The sequence below is a fragment of the Falco cherrug genome, chromosome 6 (assembly GCF_023634085.1).
Source record: "Falco cherrug isolate bFalChe1 chromosome 6, bFalChe1.pri, whole genome shotgun sequence".
NCBI classification, from domain to species: Eukaryota; Metazoa; Chordata; class Aves; order Falconiformes; family Falconidae; genus Falco; species Falco cherrug.
The window spans coordinates 40,274,915-40,295,927 of NC_073702.1; positions in this window are offsets into that span (position 1 = coordinate 40,274,915).

Consider the following 21,013-nt stretch of genomic DNA (forward strand, 5'->3'; position numbering starts at 1 on the left):
GCACATCCTCTGGCTACAAAACAGTAGTGCTGAGACAACCGGGGCACAGTCAAGCTCTGCTGCCAATGTACTGCATGATCGTCAAGTCATTTAATCTTGAAAAAATTGCATAAAATTGCCACCAGCAGAAAAGCAGCCAAGTGACAATCCACAAAATATATAATGGGGAGAGGGATGGATAGGGGAGGGGGGCAATGAGGCTCATCTTGTCCTTCCCTGTCATAGTATTGTGGCACAGTGTAAGATGGACAGGCCCTGGGAGGTCTCCAGTCCAACCCCCCACTTCAAAGCATGGCTAACTTAGAGCAGGTTGCTCAGGCCCATCCTGGTGAGTTTTGGGTGTCTCCAAGAACGGAGAGTCCAGAGTCTTGCTGGGCACTTGCTTCAGTGCTGAACCACTCTCACAGTGATCTTTTCCCCCCTATACACAGTCAGATTTTCACGTACTGTGACTTGATGCAGATGCTGCAGCTACCACCTTGCTCTGATGTGGTAGCAGTCCCACAGAAAGACAGCGAAGTCCCATGCTATGTTGCTGCCTTACCTGAACCACCTCACTAGAGGAGAGCACTGGGACACCCAGTGTGCTGAAGCATCATATTTATGCAGGACTGGATGACCATCTGTGATGTGGAAATGTGGTCCTTCAGAGAGCAGGTAGGGACAGAGAACAGTCACATCCTCTCAGAGCAGTCCTGAGACAGCACCCAAAGGCTCCTCTCCAACAAGGAGTCTGGGGCAGGCAGACCCTACCCCAGAATGCCATCAGCTTCCCCAGCCCTTGTGAAAACCCACTGGGTTCCTTGGCTGGAAGTTTCTTGGGGAAGAGACATCATTATTTCGTTTTCAAGGAGCTCAAATATTCTGCCTGTCTATGGCCTTTATCAGCTTCAGTTCCTTTTGTAGCCCTGCCATCTGAAGTTATTGCTCACATACTGTAGTTAATTCCCTTTGATGAGTTTCACAGCAAATACAGCTTCGTGAATACTTGTTATGCCAACTCTATGGATGCTGGCTTTGCATATAAGGAAAAAAATAAATGGATGGATGGATGGTACATCCATTGGTAAATTACAAATGAGAGCTACGCGGCAACTGCTCTGGACGTGCGTAGGCATTTCTGTGTTGCATTTGTTTTGGCTGGCAAAGCAGGAAACTGTGAACATCCTTAAGGTTAAGAAAATGTACATGGACAGAGCATGGCATTTTGAAGAGTGTCTTGACCCAAACCTGTGATTAAACAAAAAGGAAATGGCATTTGAAAAACAAGTAAAGGATCACTAAGATATTCAGGGCCTTGGAGGGAGAAATCTGCCTTCACTTTTCCTGGCATTTTGCCTGTCAAATTATGAGCTTATTTGTGGTGCTAAATGCTTTGCTTGTGTTTCAGAAAACCGCAGGAACTGCTGGCTTTTTTTCCAATGGAAGGGAGAAGTCGTTAATGATCCCAAAGGTTAAGAAACTGGCACCATCAGAAGCCAGCACTCCTTTATTTATTCATCAGCTGGGCTCCATGTGGACTCCCAATGTGCAGGATTCCCCACTTGACCACATGCCTTCCCCAGAGACCTATCTGCATTTGTGCATGTGTGTACACAGGCATCAACCTATGTATAAAGGAGTATTAGGTTTGCAGCCAGAGATACGATAAAGGTATACTTGGACCAGAACTACAGTGTGGTTCAGCTATAGGCAGGTGTCCCAAACCAAAGATCTTTGCTGGACCTTTTCTTTGTTTCAGCTAAACCAAACTCTAAATTGTACTATACACGCAAAGGCTTCAGAAACTTTCAGCTCTGGCACAAGCTGTATGTTTATATGTCTGAATCGCCTAGGCCCATATAGAGGTGGCGTGTCTAGGGTCACTGACTCCCTGCCCCATCTTGCCTGGTATGTGAGCAACTGATCCCAGTCATCCCGAGATGACTGCCCACAGTTCCCCCTACAGAGGACCTTGGGTGTCAGGGTCTCTAATGTCATAGTTTATAGCACGATGTCATGTAGGCATTCAGCTTCAGAAAGGGACATGTGAAACCTGAACTCAGACACATCCCTGTTGCACATTTTGCTGTCTATGGAGCCATAGGATGCCCCAGGGCACATGTAAAGGCTCTTTCCAGCTCATCAGGACCAGCCCTACGCTCCTCAAAAATCAAAGAGGACCATCCTTCTGCTGCACCTGTGTCACCTCTGTTTTGGCATGCACAAGGCCTCGGGCAGGTGGGGAGCATCAGAAGAAACACAGCTACTTATCCCTTTCTGCCCAGTCTTTAATCTGCTGCTTCTGTTTATAGCCAGAGGGGTCTCTCTGAAGCATGGATGTGTGGTAGGGTGCCTATGGAGGTGCTTAACCTCAGCCCTTCCACCCAAAATGGAGAAGACCCTCTGAACCAGCTCCATCTCTTATCTCCAGTTTTCAGAGACTTTGTTAGAGGACAGGTGAGTGCATCAGCCTAAAAAATTCTGTCTATTGAGAACAGAAGATACTACCTGCTTAGGCAATTAAGTGTAGTGAATTTTCCTCTACAGTGGTATCCAGAGAAATCAAGAATCAACCCTGCCTAACTTTCCATTCAAACTTCTCTCCAAGGAAGCACAGGAGGGGAAAAAAATCGGAGGAAATTACAATAAAGTTCATCCTAAACATTGTAAGCCTTGCCCCTATCCTTCAGCTTGCCCCTTTACCTTTTCTGTTTAATTTAAAATATTCATCCTTCAGAGGAAAAAGGGAACTTTAAAGGAGGTATGGAGCAAACGTTAAAAATACAGATGAAATTTTACTGCTTGTTTGTGGAACCGAGTACAGAAAATCAAAAAGTGTTCTGGCACAGGAAGAAATGCATTTATTGAGGTATCATGCCGTAGCAGTGTATGGAGGCCTCTAATGAGAGCAAGTCCCAGTATGCTAAGTAGTCCTTACCTATATGAGAAGCTGCGTTTCCTGACACTTTCTGAAATCTAAAGATACAACAACACAGCATAGCGGTTTCTCTTTAACCAGCAGGGAAAGTAATGCACTGAGAGAGATCAGGCTTCATACCTCAAAGCTGAGAGCTGAGCAGCTTTGAAAAATGTGTTTAGTCTGGTTTACCCCTGTGCCACAGAGCTGGGATCCCAGTTCCCATGTCCTCAGGTGCGGGCCAGCACCTAATTAGATACCAACTCACACATCCTCTTGCATGTTATCACCCGTACCCATACGCTGAGGAACGTAGTTTGCTATCTGAAAAGCCCCTAGCGTTCAGTTTGTGCTAGATAAATAATAATGGCATTAGTGGACTAACTGTTGTAATTTCTTCTTTGTATGATTTGAGCTAACAGCATCTTTTTTTCTCGAAGGGAGACTGCTTTGAAAGGATCAACAACAGCTCTGCAAAAGTGGGAGGAAAGGACATTTATATAACAATAAGCCTTTCCCCCCCTTAATTTTCTCAGTTGGCTGCACAGTCTTCTCCTGTCTTTTGATGAGATCTCTTAATAAAAACATTAAAAGGATGAGCAGAGGCAGCTCTATTTCCAGTAATAGGATGGGTATGAGGCCAATGAGAAAACTTCATTTCATAAAACCTCCCTGCTGAAATCTACCCTACCTCAGCGTTTATCAGCTCTCTGCTTTATTGTCTAGTTAAAATGGAAATAGCTCAGCTTCAGCTCTTAGTCATCAAGCCATGTGGATGACAATGTCAACTGACACAAGTTTTCATAAGCTAAAAAAGCTGCCCTGGGGTAAGCAGCACTGAGATCAATCAGACTTAGTGATTAATATTTCCTGTTTCAGAAAAGATAAAGATACACATGCAGTTGAAATTAGACTACACTGGCAAAGATGACTTGAGAGAATAGCTGGGCAAGCATCAGGTTTCTGAATGAAGGACCAATGGCTCGATTCTTAAGTGGCATTTCCCAGTGCAGAAATCAAGTTTTCTGGTTGTGTTGCACAGACAGGCAAGCATTAAAAAATAGAAAAAGAAGTTGCCTCCTGTTATTGTGCAGCCAAATCTATTCCCTGAGCCATTAAAAGAAAGAGGCAGGCCTACCCTTGGTGCTTACACAGTAATCGTTTGCCCCAGCTTCAGCCAAAAACTGTTCCTCTCTCCTTTCAGCTTGTATGTGTTCTTTAGGATTCCTGCCATGTTCCCAGTGTGGCTCTGAGAAATATCACACTCTCTTACCCTGCTTTTTTATTCCTTTCACCCACCAGCAGCTTTCATTTTGCTTTGCTTGCCTGGCCACCTGAAGGAAATGCTTACAGTCTTTCAAACTGGGCTCACAGAGTTTGACTGTGAAGGTGTTACATCAGTGCTAAACCAGTGCACCGTTAAAACAGACCAATCCAGCTAATGAACAGGCAAACTCCAAACGATGAGTTCATGCTGGTGACTGTGACATGCTAAATGCTGGATATAACAGAGGCTTGCATTGAGTTGACTGACTCTTCTGCAGTTTTATTTCAGAATATTTAGTTTCTAAAGATGTCAAAAGTACTCCCTACAGATGCAAGAAGAGGGAAGGCCTTTCCCCCTGCCTCTACTTTATCTTGTAATAGGGATCCTAGCTGAGAACTAGCATTGGGATGACACATCCATTTACTCACATATACAACTCCCTTACAGCTTTCACCACACTTGTCTTCCCTCAGCCTTTGCATGAGGAATAGAGTGAGGAGGAACGCTGTGGCCCTCAGTGTCAGGTACGAATGCTAAGGGTCTCTTGCCATTTCTGGTTCAGCAGAGGAGTCTCTTAAGCCAGACGCAGAAAAGCCTGGGCAACCATTGCAGTCCGGTGGGAGAACTGGGCCAGCAAAGCTACAGTCTGCTCTTGCAGCTCACCTTCTGGGATTTCCTGCTGTCCCCAAGACACAAATGGGTGGCAAGCTGTCAGATCTTCTCATGCAGGAGCCTCATGGCAAGTCAAACCTGCATTATGAATATGGAGCATCTCTCACCTCACTGCTTCAAGGACAGAGGCTGTCAGGAGATGAGAAGAGCACTGTCTGAGTGAGCTGTATGCTATTAGCTAGCTGTTCTTCACAGAGTTTTGGAACCCAAAGTAACTCTGAGCAGCTCTAGGGCTGTAGGACAAACTTACCACGAACTAACATGGTCCTTGACAGGATGCTGAAGCTTTCTGAGCCAGAGCTTTCTAATAAAAAAGAAAGCCAAGTCTAGCAGGAGAGGCTTGGAAACAAAGAAGCCTTTGAAGGGGGTGTGAACAAGTGAGGCACAGTCCAGGTGGCAGAAGAGGAGAAAGAATCCCACTAAATAATGAAAACTCAGGGAGTGAGAGACAGGTCTACCAGAACAGAAGGAAAGAGAGACCAGGCTTAGAAACAAGAAGAAAAGAAGTCACTAAAAGCAGAGGACAAAGCATTAGGAGCCAAAAGGGGCTGAGTAGGGCACTGAGATCAAAAAAACTGCTTTATGGAACTTGAAAGCACTAGTAAAACATAAAAACCATGGAGAAACTCCATCCCAGGTAACTCCACAGCTGAGGTTTTGAGGTTTCACAACACAGGGTATAAAATGTTTGACCTGGTTACCTAAAAAGGAAAAAAAAATCCCAATCACTGTATTTTTCCTAAAGAAATCCTGCCTATCCGGTTGAAATACAGGAGTGCTACTGTATTTTTCTAATCTTTTGGGGTTTTGTTTTGTTTTTTCCTGGTTTCCTGTCACACCCATAGTTGATGGTGATTCCTCAGTATCACACCTTTTGGTGGGTAGATAGCCCAAGGGAGTGAGAGAATGAAATGGTTTTGCATCTAGTTGAGGCATACAGTTGCCTGGAGTATTTACAGTGCTCTGAGAGGGAGAAGATGAGTACAGAGGGATTAAAACATACAGACGCATGTGGCAAATTAATATATTAAGGCAGATTTTAAGTCCATATCACAGGTCATGGCTTTCAAAAGAGCTCAGTCTGCATTTGGGCATCTAAAAAGTTGGTCTGATTTTTTACATGCATCAAAACTTATCTCTGGAATTAGATGAAATGTTCATTTGCGGACGGTAAAAGTTTATGGTGAACCCTGAAGGTCACTGTAAATTAGAAAACTGGATTCCTTTTCTTTCCATCATATGCTCTTAGTTGCTCTAATTTATACTCCCTCTCCCCAAAAGATTAGCAAATAAATTCATTTTATTTAAATGAGTTGTCAAAATACAACACAACCAGCTTCAGCTCACGTGTTTCAGCTCAACGTGTTCAGATCTACTACCAGTAGATCAGAGCTTTGCAGTCAGGGCCACGGGGGTAGCTTTGATGACTTTACAGTTAGTTCATGATTAATAAATGTCTTTTGTGAAATGGCTCTCCTGCATCCCCTCTCTCCTCTCCACCTGCTGCCTGTGGGCTCTGCCATTCTGATGTCTGACTGCCCTTGCAGTTTGTCTGGATTAGGGGAAAAGAGAGTATTTGGGGAAGGGGGGGGGGGGTGTATGTGCGCCGATGTGTGTGCGTGCACAACACATAGCTTGTGAGCCTCCACCCTCTGAAAGCAGCTTTTCATTCTTGTCAAGACAAACCCACAGCGAAGTTCAGAAGTCATTGCTGTTAGACAGGAAAAGGGCCAGTTCAAATATGTCACTCCATCAGAGCATGCTATTCCTCCCTGGTAAAGGTCACTTGGAGAGAAGATACGAACGCAATTCAATACTTGAACTTACCCAAAAAGCCAAGCAACTTATTTACTATGCAGTGACCCTGTATTGACCTCATCCACAAGATATGCAGCTCCCACTGGCATCAGTTGGTGTCATGAGTACAGATCAAGAAAACAGTATTGCTGTGCTAGGGGAATACATCAAGTACATCTCTGTTGTTTAGTTTTACAAAACCTGTATGCATCTTTCAGTGACTTTTAATAAACATTAATAAAGTATTGAGTGGAACTTTGAAAGATGTGCTTTTATTTTCATCCAGGCTTTTCTAATTCTATTTCTTAAGGCACAGTGAGCAAGACACATACACCAAAGACACAGAAGAGTTGTTCAAGCTGTGCCATCTTTTACCTTGAACAGGAATGATCACAGTGATGCTCTGAAATAAATCCCACTCCAAGTGATCATTTGCTTAAAAGTGAGGAATAAGCAATATTATTTTTTTTTTCCTTTTCAAAGCACTGGAAGCCAAAGGGATAATTTAGAATTTTCTTGCACTGAACTTGATTTTGTTAGTTCTCAAGAAAGCAACTAGTTCAGAAAGTAAAGAAGAAAATTGATGTTCCACATCATTCAAAGGCATGCCACAGTTATTGGCGTTGCAGGACCACTGTATGAATCACTGTTTTGTGTCACCACTTATACACAGCTGTGCTGTGTGCGGAATTTTTCAGAGCATTAACATCCAAATCCGGATTAAAAGGGAAACCCAAACAATTTCATCTACTTCCCTCATGATTCACCCAGTTCCTTGTCACCATCATGCCTGCACTACAGGGACAGAGAAGAAGGAGAGCAAAAAATAAAAACCACCCCAAAATATGAAAAGCTGAGGCTGTTTCACAGGGAGAAAACAGTCATAAGGTCTTGCTTGACTCTAAGGTTTCTAATGTGATTTTTTAAAATTACATTCCCCAGTTTCCACCAAACCAAGTTTATATTTCTGGTATAAAATAGCCAAACTGCCTGCCTGATATAAAAAGCTATTTTCTTTCTTTCTCCCCCTTTTCTCCGCCCCTCATCAATCGACAGCACTTGCCTCCGGTGCCTCAACAGTAGCTATGACTGTGTCTTAATGAAAAAAGATGTATAAAATATTACCATAACCTCAGAGGCATGAGTAAAGCCCTTATTAGAATTCGGGACCTACAGCTGGAAGGGGGGTTTGGGCCGGCAGATAAAGTTAACTATTGTTAGCTCACAAGTGGCTCAGACTTCCTGGCAACTGCAGTGAATTACTCAGCCCTTTATGCAGGGTTTCAGAAACAGTTCACTGTTTCACAACAAAAAAGGCATTCAGGCCGGGAAAGATGGTCTCCCAGGGCTCTAGAAAGCTAGCTTTAAGACAGTGAATGGACACTGGAGCCTCCAAAGTGAATGACCACTGTGGGAAAGGGTGGTGATGTCAGCCTGAATGTATTTCCAATGGTTTTGTCCCACTTTTCATTGCTTTTGCACTCTCCCTTGCTCTCTTTCTCTGCCTCAAGCTGTCCCCTTCCTGTTCTTTTCAGGCCATTATTTTAAAAGTTTAGAGCTCTCATCCACACAGAGGGGAGGGCCCACTGCGTCCTTTCTGCTATGGCAATGCTTCTCTGCACTTTTGTTTTCATGTAAAAAATATTGGGGGTTATGGGTGGAGGGGGAGCTGAAAAGAAGATGAAAAAGTGAGAGGTGGAAGGACAGGAGAAGAGGGAGTGTCAGCGTCCTGTGGCTTGGAGCTGGGGCTACAAGGCTGGGGCGGCAGGGGGGGGGAAGGAAAACTGGGAGCACAAGGAGGGGAAATGATGAAAGCAGCAGGGATTTGGGGTCCTTTCAAAAACAAATTTGTAATCCTTCACACTGCACATGTTTGAAAGGATCGGCACTTTTGAAGGCCTAAAGAAGAATCGGAATAATGTTCTTAGCTAAGCCCTCGGAAAGAACAGAGCCGAGCTTTGGAAAACATACCCAATTACATAAGTTTATCAAAAGCTTTCAAAGGCTCCTCTGTCCTTGACCAAAAGGGGAAAAAAAATAGCAGAGGACTGAAAGAGGGAGAAGGCTCCTCAGTGCATTTACCCGTGGTAGCAGGCAAACAGCAGCTAAGCTGACATATTCCAAACCAGTGTGGCCCACTGTCCCAGGCCTCCCCATGGCAGCAACATGCAGGCTTCAAGCAACAAGCCCTGGAAAACACCTCTGCAAAAAACAGCTGGACATGTCAGTAACAAGGGGATATGGAGCGAGGCACTCAATACGCACTCACTTCTTGCAAACAAAACCATGGCTGGCAAGCCCACCTGGTTTGCTTCCTGCTTTCCATGAAATACTTGCTATTCATACAGATAAATGTATGCAGGTTTGGCTAAGCCTGTCCTGAGGCAAAATTATAGGATAACAGCATTGTGCCGAGAGCAAGCATTACAGCTTAGCCCACGCTAAGTTCCCGGTGTGCTGGAGTTTTTGAAGCTTATGTGCCTAAGAATGCAGATGTATGTGCTGCACGCACAAGTGTGTCTTAGCAGCAATCCCCTCGTGGAGGCTTTCCTACACTCTGCCTGCAACCCAGTTTCACCGAGACTATCTTTACAGGTAAAAAAATGTAGCTTTCACTGATGGATAATTAACACAAATTCGCAATCCTGCTGCAAAAATATCAGCAGAGACTAAGACAATTTTATTGTGTTGTAAAAGAGAAGAGGAGGGACTGCTGGCTTCACCTGAACTGTCTTTATATTGGTGCTTTCTGTTACCTCCCAAGACAGGCAATATGCTTGTGTAGTCAAAGCACAGTACAGGCAACATGCTTTAGTTTTGCCATAAGGCAAATTCACTAAGATCAGTCCAGTACCCATATGAGGCTGACATCAGTGAGTTTTCTTCTGGTAAGAGCCTTGTCTTCAACGTGCTTTTATTGTGGAATAACTCTTGCATACAATAAGAGAGTCAGCTTTTTATATTTAAAAAGGAAAGGCCTGTGGCTACCTTGTACTAAACACAAGCTTTCTTGTCTCCAGACAGGATTTAACAGTGATGTACCTTCACCATATTAGTTGTCATCTGGATAAAGCCAAACCTTATGCTAGAACTTAAGAGGACAAACACAAACCCTGCTTTCTTAAAAAATATCAACACTCACTGAACCACCTGCAGCCAGCCTCAGAGTATGAAACTTACTTTTTGACCTGGTGAGGAGACTTATGCTCCTGAGCTCCTGAGCTGCTTCCAAAAGTTCCTGGCCGAAAGATGAGCCACCAAGGATATTTATAACCAGTCTAATGAGATAAAGAAAGGGAACATTTATTTGCCCAAGGCAGATCTTCCTCCTTGTCCTTTTTCTTAAGACTGGCAATACCATGTCTTGTTCTGCTGGGCTTTAGCCAGAGACCTCAAGTCTCAGATCTTGTCCATACAGTAAAATCTGAAGACCCAAGAAAGCATACAAACCTGTGGTTCCATGACTGGTTTAGGCCAGTCTATGATTAAGCTGCCACCAAAGGGACTGTCAGCCCTGGGCACATGTTGTGCCCTTGCTTGCAGAGGGCAAGCTTATATTTTCTGATGGCAGGACAATCTCCAATGAACTTAACGCTGACTGTGAAACCCTCTCTTAGCCATCTCTTGCTTCCTGGGCTAGTGCAACCTAGTGTGAAAAACGTTAATATGGACACCACAGTTCATTGTAAATCAATTCACTGGCTTCAATAAACTTAAACAGTGCCAATACAAAAGTGCCTTTACACAGATTTCAGCCAAAATAAAACCAGCAGGACTTATAATTGATAGAGGTGTCTCAGTATCATCAATCATGTAGACATGGCCACTGAGAGTGTATGTAGTCCCTGTGTCTCTACAACTTCAGAGGCTGAGGTGGTAACTCCTTGACACTGGCACCATTTACCTAAATTGTTAATCCACTGAAGATAAATAGGTGTTAAGAAAAAACCAGAATTTTAAACTGCCTGCCTGAGGTGTTTTCTCTCCTCAGCTTCCCTGCACGTGGGTCTTCTGACTTCACCAATCCATTAGCCCTTTGCTTGTCCACAGTAGGTTTGCATGACCAATATAAAAAGAATTTGTCAATGTAAAGAGTTGAAAAATTAAAATATTTTTCAGGTCTTCTTTATATACTGCAAAAAAACCCCAAAAGGGCACAACTCTCTTTTCCTGGTCGCCTCTAATTCCCGTTCGAGCTCTAAGCAAGTCTCAGCAGGCCAGTGCTTACCAGCACCACAGAGCCCAGAGGCCCAGGCGTGAGGCCCCTGACAACCATCCAGTGCTGGTTGAAGCATGCAGGGCCTGTGAGGGAAGGGGTGCTCCTTCCTGGGGTGAAACAGCTCTGAGCTGAGGCTGCCCAGGAAGGATCACCTACCACAGACCCCTGCAGAAAAGTATTTTGCTGGGTTTAGAAGGCCCTGCTCTGCTCGAGTAGCCTCAAGCCTCCACATAACTACTATGGCATACCAGCAGTTCCCCAGCATGACACTTAGAAAACCTCTCCTCTGAAGCGGTGGGGTCTCACCCCCAGCAGATGTACCGCTGTGCCGCAGGGGCTCCGGTGGGCTGGCTGCGCAGTGGGACGGAGGCCAGCAGAAAGGCCTTGCCTGCAATGGCAGGTCAGCATAGGCATCTGAAGTGTAACCCTCATAAACTCTGGGAGCTTTCAAGCAGTTGTGAAGATAAATCCATGACTAAAAAGAGGTCAACAGTTTGAAAATTTAAATTACAACATTTTTTTTTTGCAGAACTTCACGGCTAAGATAAGTTTGAGTTGGTTTTTTGGTTGGGTTTTTTTTGTTTGTTTTTTTTTGTCCTGATCCTAGATGAAAATACACATGGAACTGTTGAACTGTTGCAAAAACCTGCAGGACAGAAAGTCTTGTCTTCTGTCAGCTCTGCTTGAAGGTTGTCTAAAAGTTGGACTGTCTTGTCTGGCACCAGGGCCTTAGTAAGCAACGAGCATCACCATTTTCTTTCACTTATGACAGAAAAGCTTATACCATTATAAAGGTCCAGTCATTTAAGATATTGCTTTAAGAAAGAAAGGATGTATCAGCTAAATTTGAACCAGCTCAGTGAAATAACTCCCAAAGTTTGAGTTGGATTAAAAATCATAGGAAGGAAACAGCTATGGAGGCAGAAGGCCAAAACAAGATTTAAAAGGCTTTTGAACTCTATCCAGACAAGATCAGGGGAAATTAAAATTATTTTCTAAGAGCTGGCTCTTGGCAGGTATATTTTAAAGTAGTCTCTCCTGAAACCTTCCCTTCTGTGCTTCGATCTCTCACAGCTCTGCTGTGAATATGGTTAATTAGATTCTGGAAAGAAAATCTTTACGAATATAATCTACTTCTTTCCTTATATAACGTTCCTATCACCTTGTATCTAAGTTCTTCACAGACACTGACAAGTTTATCCTGTCTCTCTCCCTTCCTTTGCCCTTCCATGAGCTGAGGAAGTAAGCTTACCAAGTTTTCCAGTGGGAGCTATGAAAATCTCACTCTGGCAAAGATCAGGTCTCTGTCTGTTGTCTGCAGCCACCTTCATTTACAATGGGCTTTCCTCCTCTCTCCTTTCCTTCCTGGCTTTGACCATGGTAGAAAAGTTGGGCTTCTTCTCTGAATCCTTTCTCCTTTCTTTTCCTATTCTTCAACCTCCACACAACACTGTAGCTAATACTTCTTTTCCCCTCTATCCATGTTGCCATCTCTTACTGCTGCAACTCCTCTGCATCAGTCTTCCCCTCTAACTTTGGCTCTGGATTCTCTTGGTTCTTTTCACCACAGTTTTTCATCTGAGACTTCAGCTTCAATATTGATGACCTTGATTTGTATTTTCTTGTGTTGTTCCCTCATATTTTGACAGCACTTTCAGTTCCTTTGTAACTTTTGCCCATGAAAAGGACCACTCACTTTACTTCCTTTTAGCCAAACACAGCTTTCAGCCAAACCATTCTGGTACTTCCCCTTCTCTTACAGCCCATCTACACTAATGGTTCATCTGCTTCCTCCACTCTCCCCCTTGCCTTTGATTCCCTTCTTTCCACTGACATGGCCCTTTGTGCAGCAAGAGCAGGAGCAGTGCCAGTATGCTGCCAAATGGAGATCAATGTGTCCAAGATCCATCAGTAGCTGTCATTTCCACATTGCCTAGCATGGTCTTCCTCAAATATTTCATGCTGCCACAGCAACTGCAACATCTGGGAGAGATTTTGTGAGTAGTAGGAGAAGATTCAACATGGAGACTCACTGTGGTAAGTAGCATATTGCGACCAGGGGAAAGGAGGAAAGGAAGGGACTCTGGCCTTTTTGATACCTTTGCTTTCCCAGATTTCATTTCTGCCTCCACATGTGACCTTGCCAGTTCCTCTCCAGAGAAAATTATCAATGTATACTTTTAATTTTTTCTTCCTTTTTATTGGTCTTGTCTTCCATCTTTCTCACCTGTAACTCTTTTTGCTCACTTCATCTGCAAAGGTTTCTTGTCTGCTCTCTCCTCTGAGCACACCACCTGCCCCAAATGTTTCATTTCATGAAATGAACTTTTATATGATCTCCCTATAGGTCAGTCTTCATCATCCTAGTCTTCTCTGGCTCTTCTCACACAGTAAATCTTATCTTAGGAAAAAGGAAAAAAAAATATTGACTTTGCTTCTCCAATCATCCACATTCCCATTCTCCTCTTCACCTTCAGCTTTATTGAATATGCTGCTTGCATTCAACACCTGAAGATCTTTCCTCCATTTCTACCCTAGACTCTTTCCAATACCTCCTCTAGTAGTCCACAGGAAAAAAAAAAAAAAAAGGAAGGACCATAGTGATCTCGTCATTGTTAAAGATTTCACCCTTCTTGATCTCTCAGGTGACTTCAACATAGCTAAAATTTTATTCTTCCTTGGATTTTATCTCTTCAGTCCTCCCCTTTTTCTCTAGCAACTTCTCATCTTTGAGATATTTCAGATCTCTGAGATTCTACCACAGGTAACCTTCTTTCCTCCCTCCTTAAAGTATACTTGTGTAATCCCAGCCACATCCATTTTTACGGTATTTTATGCTGTTTCTCAAAACAGCCTGAGATGCAGGTTCTTACTGCTGTTGTTGTTGTTATTATTATTATTAGTACTATTGATGTGGCTGTGCTGCTGCTTAAATGTTATGATAATACACATTCAAATTGCTTGTCTGTGGTTATGCAAAAGGGATATAATAGAACTAAAATTTCTGATTTCTCTTGTTCTCCTCTTGTTTCTCTTCAAACCACTGTCCACACAGTGCTCTGGATGCACAGAATTCCTTCATTAACTCAAAAACCTAGTTTATGGCTCTTTTCTTTCAGTACACCTATTTTTCTTCCTTGTGTATGTCTTACTCCGTGGAAATACCTCATTCCTTGTACAAATAGTTCACTACCAGGTTAAGGTCTTGCTCCTCTTTGATCTTTCCATGACACTGGGAGTACTCCTGAAATGCTTGGCAGTTAATAGCTGATCATTGATTTAAGTGGGAAGTGAGAAACCTGAATATTTTATCAGATCTGGGCCATGGTCCCCCCTTAGGGAACTTTTATCCACATAAACTCAGAGCGTCTGCCTAGCATGCAAAAGGTATCTGGCTCTGCTTGAGAGACCTATAATACAAGTACTGACAGACAACATCTAGTTTCGTATTATATGAATAGACAGGGAGAGGTCAGGTCAATTCTGCTCTCTCAAGAGTTTTTCTTCATCTTTGGAGTAGAATAAACACCAGATTTCCTCATTGCCCCAGGGTATCACTGAGTGATGCGGTCCCTCTGATTCCCTCTGGAAACAACCTAACCAGTCAGCACTGTCACTCCTTGGAGCAGTGTCCTATGGCCCCTACTTTGGAGACCCCAGTTATACCCAGGGCAAGGTGTGCAGGCAGGAGCAGCCAGGGGCTTACTTCTCAGGTACACTGGAGCTAGGTGATAAGATATTTACGCTGTGTCTGTTAGAAACCATGACTACACTAAATTCATCTGGAAGTACAGAATCCACAATAAAAACTACCATCAGGTAAGAGGCTGGAAGATGAGGTGTAGAGGAATGAAGCTGGGTTAATTAACATTGATAATATACAGCTGTGGTCTGGCTTCAGGGGCAGTGGGTTGGCTGATGTAGATAAGGTGCAGCTGTGGCTCATTCTGTTAAGTGGTTGGGCAGCCAATAAAGAGAGAGAGCAGCTGAGGAGGAAGAGAAAGTAGGGAGAGAATGTGCATCCTGGGTGAGGAGAGACTAGGAGAAGGCAGTAGAGGGACTGATATGAAGAGTATGTTGGTGTGTGATGGTAAAAGACCTTGTTGCGGCTTGGTAGTTTTGAGAGTGCTGCAACAATGAGGTTTCACTCTGTACCTGCTGGAGAGTGTCCTAACCACCAGGCTTCAGCCTAGCTTCAACTACAAGTGTAGTAGAGGGGCACTGCCTGTTTTAGCCCAGTCTCAAGTTGTGTCACTGTGCAGAAAGCAACTTAAGTAACTTAAAACCTTGCTCTCAAGTAAAGATCCCTGAAAAGAATGAGCAAGAAGGCTCTTGACTTGGTAGCCCACTGAAAGTGTGGGATTTAAGGGAAAGGAAATTCTTGTTTCCGTGTAATGGCCTAAGGAAAAAAGCTTGAGCTGAACCATAGCAGATCTTTCGTTCCTTCATGAGGGCATGAAGACCTGAAATCACGGGTCCAACGGCTACTTTTGGCTGGAAAAGTCAGGTTTCAAGGGCTTTTCTGCCTGAGAAAGCTTGTGCACAGAGGGCACTTCACAGCACCCAGGGGACCCACTGCTCACTCCCCTTGTGAACATTCACTCTAAGCTAAAAGAAAATTTGAGAAAGGCAGCTTACTCTGATGTTGAAGCAAACTACCAAGCACATGGTTCAGTCTTTATGTGAGTCTGTGCAGTGCAGGGATGCCCAAAACAGTAGCAGAATTGGACTGACCAATCTGAAGTCATTGCAAAAAAAAAAAAAAGTTCTGGTAGACATGCTCTTAAGGTGGAAACTGCATGGACAAAATCTCAAGAAGAACTAGTTAATATAAGGCAAGCAACAGTATATCAGGTCCTGGCTGCTTCAGTCATTTCTCTGTTTTTGTTTTTACTCCACAGCTGGAGGCATCTTTCATAAAATTCCTTCTCACAACATACACCAGATTTCTGGCTTATACATATGGTTAATTCTGGCAGGATCTCAACAGGATTCTAGGAGTAATAATTTCACATAAAACCAGAAAGAGTGATCCAATGTGTTAATATAATATTTGTGATACTATTTATTTTGAGATTACCATAACATTTCACAAAATCCAGTTTTATATTTGTAATGCTTTGTCTTTTTTAAAAAAAATCTTTTCTATTTGATTGTTATTTTGTCAGTTTTATAACTGCTTTATTGTATAATAGAAGCATTTTATATTTCAATTTGTACTAACATTCAACATTATTTATTTGTTATATTCCTTTATGTGGTTTTGTTGGGTTGTTTGGGTTTTTTTAATAAAAGTAATAAAAATTTAAACATCAAAGAGTATCAGGCAAACAGTTTCTCCATGTGTCAGCACTGTGAGTGAATTTTTGCAGCGGTCAAGGCATTAGCAGTGTATAGAGAGAGCATTCAGTCTCATTTTCTAGTATTGGAATTGCTGTAATTCTAGGTCATATGGAGAAGCCTCACTAACATCTTGGAATCACTAGGAGCTGAGGTTTCAAATGTGTATGTTTTCAGTTACACACTTCAGGACTTACTTAGGTGCTTATACAAGTTAGTTTAGTCCCTGGAGCATCAGAACTGCAAATTAAGCCAGTAAGAGCTTTTGATGGTCAGCACCTCTGAAATTGCTGCATCATTTAGGCTTCAAGTGTCAGGTTGGACCACAACAGAAAACAAAACTTAGAAACAAAACCTACTTACTCCTGTGACAGCACCATATTTATCTTCAAGGCATCTTCCCAGAGAAAGATTTATAGGTTATAAAAAGTAGTTCCATGGGGGGTGGATGAGGTCTCAAACTCCCTTTACATATGCAGAGGAGAAAACACTTTATTCCATTATTCTGTTTCAAAAATGGAATTTCCTTCTTTGTCTCAGAAAATGCAGTCCCCCTTCTGTTTCTCTCCTTGTCATTTGTACTCCTGCAAAAGCGAGAAGGAGCAGGAGAAGTAGAAACTGGAAAGAATCTATCCTGAGAGGGGGACAGAAGGGTGGGAGGGAAGGTCAGGCTGGTACAACTTGTTTACTCTCTGGCATGTGGCATAAAAAACAGCTGCAAATTCAAGAAAACACACAGAAACAAAAATCTCTGGGAAAAGATTACCAATGGTTTACCTCGGAAAGTAAATTTGAAACTGTTTTCAATAACCAGGACCATGAAATATCAGGTGGCTGGGACCTTCTTGGGTGGTGCAGAGAAGTTTAAGCATCTACATTCTACACAGCAATTGACACTACCAACCACCTTGGACTGCCAAACCCTGTCAGGAGAGTGAAAAAGTCATGACACTTAAATGTTCATAGTAACCTTTTCAAACAGTTCAATCTAAGTAACTGGCAAAGCATAGATGGATGGATAGACAGATGGATGTCTTCTGTCTGTAGAATTTATTACAAATTTGGATAAATAAACGTTGCTTATACAGGTGAATTCATACTCTCCAAGCCAGCCTGCCTGATGAAGAAAACATTTTCTCCTCTCTGCTTACTAAAAAGAAATCACCAAACCAATCAACCAAGCAAATCAAAAAACCCCACCTTTTTATTCCTTCAGGAACACATAAACCCAACTTCTGCTTTGGCAAGCCAAATGCAGTTAAGCAATGTATATAATATGAATTTTAAAAATGCAGTCCTCCTTATGTTAATATAATTAACATTGCCTATCAACTAGGACAGTAATCAGGAATATATGAGTCAGAATCTCTTATAAAATGAATAATAACTTGTGGGAAAAAGCAACATGTGAGAGAGGAGAAAACAAAATCCATACAATTAATGTAATGTTTAAGGCCCAAATGTACATCTTACAGCACCAGAAAAAACCTTTACAGATATTAGCCTGAAAAGCCCAAGGAGAGCAAGATGACACGTGACCCTCAAGAGTCCTATACTGGGGTTTGCAATTTAATGCCTCAGAACACACACTTGCCTGAGACCCAAGGAATCTATGCACTGGGAATGGTGTTTTATATGATAAAAGAAAGGTATACCAGTGATGGTCTATTAAGAAGTGCTGGGAGCAGAAAGGTATTTAGCGGAGATCTGGAAAAAGGCTCCACTTTAAATCCTTCAGACTCAATGGAGCAGGGAAACAGTCTCTGGGCTGGTGGCAGCAAAGCACCCGCGATGTGGTGAAAGTCAAGTAGCCATTCATCACTGTGGCATGGAGAAGTTGCATAAAGGATCTGAAAAGCCCTCCAAAGCACCCTGAACCCAGGCAATAATTATGTGAAGCGTTTGACCCACTGAAACCACTATTAACTTCTAACAGAGGCACAGTTGTACAGCTAAACATTCACTATGTTAGTCATGTTTAAACAGCTTCCAGTAAAGATGGCAGAGGCCTATTAGAGGAATTTGCACATTCCCTCTGGAATTGATGTGATTCTTTCAAGTCTTTATCCTCAGCCTTGGCTGCCAACTTCATCTTTACAGTTCTTATCCCTTGTTTTCTCTGGGAACCTAATAAATGTCATATTGTCCCCACAGATTTAATTTTTCCTATTAGAGGAAATTTGGTTTGGTGAGGGTAGGCTGGCCTAAGCTATGAATGTTCTAAATGGTTGATTTAAATATGGATATTTAAAAACTTGGCCATGAGCCTTAGTTTGGGGCTGAAAGGAAACACTCAGTTCTCCAACTTTTCTTTTCGGGCACATCAAGGAAAAGATAGTAAATGTCATACAAAATACTTTGCCAATCCTGAGAAGCCGACACATCACCTTCTCTTTTCTCCGGCATTTCTTTGTGTAACTCCATGTACAAATTCAAGGGATGCTGGGAGAATAAAGTTGTCCTTCCCCATGCAGAACCAAATGCCGGCAGGCCAGGCTCTTCCCTGGCTCTGAAGCTACCTAATGCCACTGAAATCAATAGAGTTATCCTCATTTGCAGCAATGGGAGGCACTGTCAGGTCCTTCCCTTCCTTGGCAGTCTGCAGCCCTGGCTCAAAGCCATGAATGAAATGGCTTTTCCTACATGCAGCAAACTAACGCTGCTGCTGGACTAGTGAGCAGTGGGACCAGCTGGAACCCAGACAGGCTGGAAAGAGATAATGCAACAGGAGGGACCATCTCTTACACACGCACATGCACACGAAAGGGTGACAAGGACAATGTTGTCAATCTGTTTATCTGATCGTCTAAATTCTTAAGAGTCATAACCATTGAAAGGCACCATTTATAAATCAAGAAAAGGCCACAAGAAGTACTACAAGATAATTTTTAAAAATCACTGCTCTGTCATTCCAGAATAACTTCACTGTATTTAGTTAAACTCACTGGAATTACGCTAGCATAAAATGGAAGTAATCTGGTGCCGAATCAAGTGTTTCAGGAACAACAAAAAAAACACTAAAACAGGGGTGTAGGAGACATCATATACCCAACTTAACTGGAGTGGACCAGGGACAGAAATAGACACAATCCCTGTAATTTTCCAGGTGAAGGCACAGTGATAACTGTGGATAGCTGTTTGTCCTGCTCCACTTCACATTCTGGCATTTTATAGCAAAATGAAACTAACTATATTAGTCACTAGCTATGTTCCTAGAATTTTGGAAATAAGCTCTGTTTATAATGTTTACCTGACATCAGAAACCTTTTAAGATGTTTCAGACAAGGTTTGAAGTATGTAGACTGGTTTTGCTCCTTCCCCTTCTCAGGCCTCAGCGCTCTGGTTTTTTGGCAGCATCTTTTTATTTTCTTGTAGAATTCAAGCAATATTACTTACAAAAACATACCAGAAATCAGCACCCCCATGTATATTTCAAAGAAACCAAACTTACTGTATAGTATCTGCCTGATGCTAGACCTCTTGACTAGTCTTTCTTGGACACCTGAATTGTGCCTTGGGTACCTACAAGTAGTCAGAGGCACATTGCGTTCAGAATAATCTTGTCTCCAGTTCCCCAAAGACTTCTTTATGACGTTTTAATTAAATCCTGACACTGCAGCCATGAGGGCTTATGTAATGCAATAGAAAGAAGAGTTATGACTGTGACACTGTGGGATCAGCATCACTGGCACATCAGCTGTACTTTGGCAGCCAAATGCAGGCTGCAGGGAAAAAAATATGTGGAAAAGCTATCACATAAGAACTACACTGTTAAAATGATCAGTCCTGAAGTGTAACCATGGTGAGTGGTTAGGGCTTCTCATAAGTGTTTTCCTGAGAGTAAGGTTTTGACCTAACCATTGCCAACCCAACCCCTGCCTCTAGCAGGGTCTGTTTTTTCACTCTTCGTCAAGAGGTTTCCTTCAGCTTCCTTTATACAGGCTTAGCGGTACCACTGAATATCTCAAGAGTCAGGGGAAAATTGAAGCTCTTGGCCTACACTGATTCCTTAGCTTGACACTTAACCAAAGCCTGAAGGCTCTCTTCCCCTTCAGCAACTGCCACTACCCATGTTCCCAGTCTTTCTTTGCAGCCATTGAGTATGTTAACCCAACGGACTATCAACACTGAAGATAGAGATCATACAGGCAGAGCTAGACTAGCTTTAAACCCAACAGCTCATACACCCCTAATGGGTGACATTGATGTTGCATGGATCTGAGTGTGAGCTACTTCAGAATCTCCAGTCTAAGGTGCAATCCACGCCTTGCTCTGTCTCAGTACGGATGCACTAAGCAACACCTAAACTTGGTAGTGTAAAGCTAGTTCATGCTACCTCTAGTAGTAAGGTAAATGACTACAAATGAATACTGTGTGTCCTCTTAGGGACATGGTTTAATGGTGGACTTGACAGTGTTAGGTTTATGTTTGGACTCGATGATCATAAGGGTCTTTTCCTACCTAAATGATTCTATTCTATAGTTCTATATTGCACATAAGTCACTGAGGTGTAAAGATGTCTTCACATTTCTCTAGGTACCCTTTATCAACCACCTTCAATAAACTTATTGCTTGCTGTGCCTGTTGATACTGAAGTGTCTTCAGCACCCTAGCTGCCCTGGAAGGTGTGGCATTTTGATGCAATGGTAGGCAGACCACAGCTAGAGACTGACAAAAGATCAGGGTTCAGCAACAAGATCTTCAGAATGAGGAAAGCAGGTCCTAATATTATGAGTTGGGATTTTGGAGGAGATCCTAAGCAACTTATGAAGGCTAAATTTCATTGTATCCTGTGAGAAAATCACCAGGATGGAAAGAA